We start from the raw sequence: 5,012 nt of genomic DNA on the forward strand, positions 1-5,012 counted from the left end.
AGGTAATTCTGTTTTTGTGCTAGATTTCTTGGTTTTTCAGCTACCTCAGTCTTCCCTACAGTACAGGGTGCAATCGATTGCACACATGTGGCTTCGTTGCCCACAGGTTGGTTGTCATCTTCCAAAATTCTGTAGATTCTGGAACAGTCCTGGCAGATTAGAGGATGGCAAATGTAACCCCACTATTTAAAAAAGGAGTGAGGGAGAAAACAGCGAATTAAAATCAGTGGTAGGGAAAATGCTAGAGTCTATTATAAAGGATCTGATAACAGGACACGAGAAAATATCAAAGGGATTAGACAAAGTAAAAAAAAAAACAAGAAACTGCGGATGCTGGAAATCCAAAACAAAAACAGAATTACCTGGAAAAACTCAGCAGGTCTGGCAGCATCAGCGGAGAAGAAAAGAGTTGACATTTCGAGTCCTCATGACCCTTCAACAGAATTGATCTTTCTTTACAAGGAGAGGGAAATATAAGCTGGTTTAAGGTTTGGGGGGGGGGTGCGAAGAGAAGTGGGGGGGGTGTTAGGATAGGAGCAGATCATCAAAAGATGTCACAGGCGAAAGAACAAAAGAACACAGGTGTTGAAGTTCGTAATATTATCTGAACGAACGTGCTAATTAAGAATGGATGGTAGGGCACTCAAGATATAGCTCTAGTGGGGGTGGGGGAACATAAGAGATTTAAAAATAATGGAAATAGGTGGGAAAAGAAAAATCTATATAAATTATTGGGAAAAAAAAATAAAAGGAAGGGGGAAGAAACAGAAAGGGGGTGGGGATGGAGGAGGGAGCTCAAGACCTAAAGTTGTTGAATTCAATATTCAGTCCGGACGGCTGTAAAGTGCCTCGTCGGAAGATGAGGTGCTATTCCTCCAGTTTGTGTTGGGCTTCACTGGAACAATGCAGCAAGCCAAGGACAGACATGTGGGCAAGAGAGCAGGGTGGAGTGTTGAAATGGCAAGCGACAGGGAGGTTTGGGTCACATGTCCATCCTTGGCCTGCTGCATTGTTCCAGTGAAGCCCAACGCAAACTGGAGGAACAGCACCTCATCTTCCGACTAGGCACTTTACAGCCGTCCGGACTGAATATTGAATTCAACAACTTTAGGTCTTGAGCTCCCTCCTCCATCCCCACCCCCTTTCTGTTTCTTCCCCCTTCCTTTTATTTTTTTTTCCCAATAATTTATATAGATTTTTCTTTTCCCACCTATTTCCATTATTTTTAAATCTCTTATGTTCCCCCACCCCCACTAGAGCTATATCTTGAGTGCCCTACCATCCATTCTTAATTAGCACGTTCGTTCAGATAATATTACGAACTTCAACACCTGTGTTCTTTTGTTCTTTCGCCTGTGACATCTTTTGATGATCTGCTCCTATCCTAACACCGCCCCCACTTCTCTTCGCACCCCCCCCCCCCAAACCTTAAACCAGCTTATATTTCCCTCTCCATGTAAAGAAAGATCAGTTCTGTTGAAGGGTCATGAGGACTCGAAACGTCAACTCTTTTCTTCTCCGCCGATGCTGCCAGACCTGCTGAATTTTTCCAGGTAATTCTGTTTTTGTTTTAGACAAAGTCAACATGGATTTATGAAAGGAAAATCATATTTGACAAACCTACTGGAGTCTTTTGAGGATGTAACTAGAGAATAGATAAGGGAGAACCAGTGCTCATGGTGCCTTAAACTTATGTTTGCAAGTGCTACGTCTTGGTGCGCCCCCCCCCCCCACCCCCCCCCCCCCCCGCCGCCGCCACCCCACCCCTCTCCCGAGCCCTCGCTGGCAGAGGCATTGGAGACAGCCTGCTGAATCTGCTCTCTCGTTGGCCTTGATGATTGGCGGTCGTCCTCTGGCCAGTGGAGACTATGTAGGCCCCGCCTGGGAGGGAGCAGCCACAGCTGGCATTCCCCCAGTCATTGCAGCCTCATCAGATGCCACGGTCACTGGCAGAGGGATGGAGGAGCTGCTGCTTCATCTAGAACGCCCTAAGAGGAGCCCGCAGAGATGACAAGTAGCTTGTACACCCAATGTGATGTCGCTCTGGACTTCCCTGATCGCCGTTAATGGATGGGCACTTAGTTCCTCACCAATCTCCCTCACCGGCACTGACCACCTGAGGTCATTGCCTGTGTGAGGGCTTACAGGTCCGACCGCAACCCCAGGAACCCCTGATTCTGTCCCTGGAGCTGCCTCTCCATGAGAGTCACCATTCTCTCAATGGAGGAGGCATTGCGCTCAGCCATGAGGATCAATGGAGTGCTCATGCTCCATATGGACTCTCCCCAACAGAGACCATGGCACGCATACCTTCATGGATCTCTGCTAGTTCCTCCTGCACATCCCGCTGGACATCCAGCATCTACTGCCTAATGGACGACTCCAGAGGCTCATCATCAGCCTTCAACTGAGCATCATACTGGTCCCCAGCAGTTCTCCGACTGCCAGTGCCCGGGCACTCTCTGCCTCCCCCTGCTCCTCAAGTTAGTGTGAAGTGTCCTCACTGCTGTGCTCCAACATCCTAGTCGAGGATCTAATGCCCACTGAGGTGCTGGTATCTGCGCTGGTGCCTGGTTCCGAGAGTGGGTGTGACGCAGGTGCATGTGAAGCCCAGTGGTCCTCTAGCGTCAGGGGTGGCTCTTCGGGGCCTGTGATTGAGTGTGTGCTGGCAAATCTAAGGGAGTCATTATAGCTCATTAGTTTAAGTTACCATACTGTAACTGTGCATGCCAGGCACCCTGGTGAGACTGTGGAGATCTGCATCATGGTGCCATCGTCTTTCAATGATCAATGGGTCAAAATCCTGGAACTCCCTCTGTAACAGCACAGCGGGTGTACCAACACCACATGGACTTCAAGGAGGCAGTTCACCACCACTTTCTCAAGGGCATTTATGGATGGGTAATGAATGCTGGCCTAACCAGCGACAACCACATCCCATGAGCAAATATGAAAAACCTGGTGGATGGTTCAGGGATCTCCAGCTGCTGGTCCTCCTCCCTGTGGGTACCTGATGGCCCCTGCCTGACTCACTGAGGAGAAGGGGCACCTGGCGGGAGGTCTAGGTGCCCCACCCGCCTCTCACCTAGCCACTGTTGGTCCCACCAACGCCTATAGTGTTGGAGTGCAGGTCCGAGTGCAAATCCGGCAGGAACTGCAACCCTTCCCATGGATACCTTGAGACGCTCACATGTCAGAGCCATGATATTAGACAGAATGTGGACGGACTTTTCCGTCCTTTGTCCTAGTCTATTGACTGCCTCTCGCAACTCCACCTGACTTTCCACTACCTGTCGTTGCATCTCCAGCATGTGTGGCATGGCTGTTCCCAGAGGCTCATCATCAGACTCAGACTCAGCAGATGCCCGTTCTCCAGTGGTCCTCCGAATGCCAAAGACCTGGGCTCTCTTCCTGGGCTGTGGAGACGTCTTCCCCAGAATTCGACCCCGAGCCTACTCTGTAACTACGAGCCTTTAGGGTATGTATCTCTGAGCTGGTGGAAGGTATGGGTGAATGCAGTGATCGGTCTTCTTCCAATGGCTCCTCAGCTTCCTTGTTTGAGGTGCTCTGGGGGCTGGGGCTTATGTTGGGTGTTTAGGTGTGTCTGGATCTTCTGGTGCCTGTAAGAAAGAGCAGATAGATTTACTTCATGAACAGGCTGAAAACAACACTGCATTTCACTCACTGAGAGTGTCAGGAGTTGGAGAGCCCACCCATACTAACTTGCTGGAAAAAGCCGACCTCGCCATCCCCCCCAGGAGCAGTCTCTGTCTTCGCCCACCAACTCGACGGCATCCTCCTCAAATTTGGTTCGTTCCACAATATTGGTCCCGTTGGATGACCAGGATACCGGAAGATCTGTGCCGTAGGTAAAATGAAGTGGAGTTTTTGAGCGGTTACATCACGACCAGCATGTGGGTAGTGCAAATCATCTAGCCAGTGCTGACTTGCTGTAGCAGATATTGATTGCATGATTTGATGCAAAGTATGCATAATTTTGAGAAGGGTCTTGGCTAACCTCTGCAAAGAGACAAAGAAGCCTAACTGAAATCAGGCAGATCCTGGCTCAACCTGTAGTGGCTCCACCTCCTGGCCAGCAGTAGCCCAGTGCAGAAACATCTGCTACTGGATGTACCTCTGGCATAGTTGAGGTCACGTCACAGGTTCAGGGGAGATGCACCTCCATCACCATCCCCCCACTACCTTATTAGCCCCCTCCCCCATATCATGAGGGTGAATTTTCTGTTTTTTCGTTGGTCTGTGTTATGTTTGTTATTTATTGTTATTTTTCCTACTATATTTGACTGCGCACTGTACTGTTTCATTTGACTTGCTATTACTTGTTTTGCTTTCTATGCTATTCTTTGATATATTTATGCTTTTATTTAATTGTGCACTGTTCCAGTTCAGATTTGTTGTTTATTTGAGTGATAGGTTATTTATTAATAGTTCTAATTATAATTATATTTAAGCATTCACTGTTTCTGATGCACCTGTCACACATCAGTAAGTGTTCTGAAAAAAAAGTTCACATGGCACTAATCAAAAGCACTGCGAAATGTTAAATATTTGAAAATATGGATAAGTAACAATTTTTTAATATAACATTTGATTTGAATAGCTTGAAGCTTTACCCCCTTCAGCAGTAACTGCCTTGAAAATCATTCAAGCTTTTGGTGCTGAAACCAAGTCACTTGTCTCACTTTTAAATAACAGTCCTGTTGTATTATTTGCGGGGTGGGGTGGGGTCGGGAGATGAAATTCGCCATTCTTAAAATCCAAAAGCTGATCTCCAGCTGCCCTGGTGGCTGCAGACAGGGTCTCCTCACGTGCACCACGAGACATGTCTGTGTGCTCCATTGCTGCCATTTCTGGCATGAACCTGTCCTTCCTGGAGGGCAAAGCTATCACGATCTTCGACACTGTCATAGGAGAGTATTGTAAAGTGTTCCCTGACCTGTCCAGGCAGTGGAAATGTCACTTCAGTACACCTATTGTCCTCTGCATCACCT

The sequence above is a fragment of the Carcharodon carcharias genome, chromosome 14 (genome assembly GCF_017639515.1).
Source record: "Carcharodon carcharias isolate sCarCar2 chromosome 14, sCarCar2.pri, whole genome shotgun sequence".
In the NCBI taxonomy this organism is placed as follows: Eukaryota; Metazoa; Chordata; class Chondrichthyes; order Lamniformes; family Lamnidae; genus Carcharodon; species Carcharodon carcharias.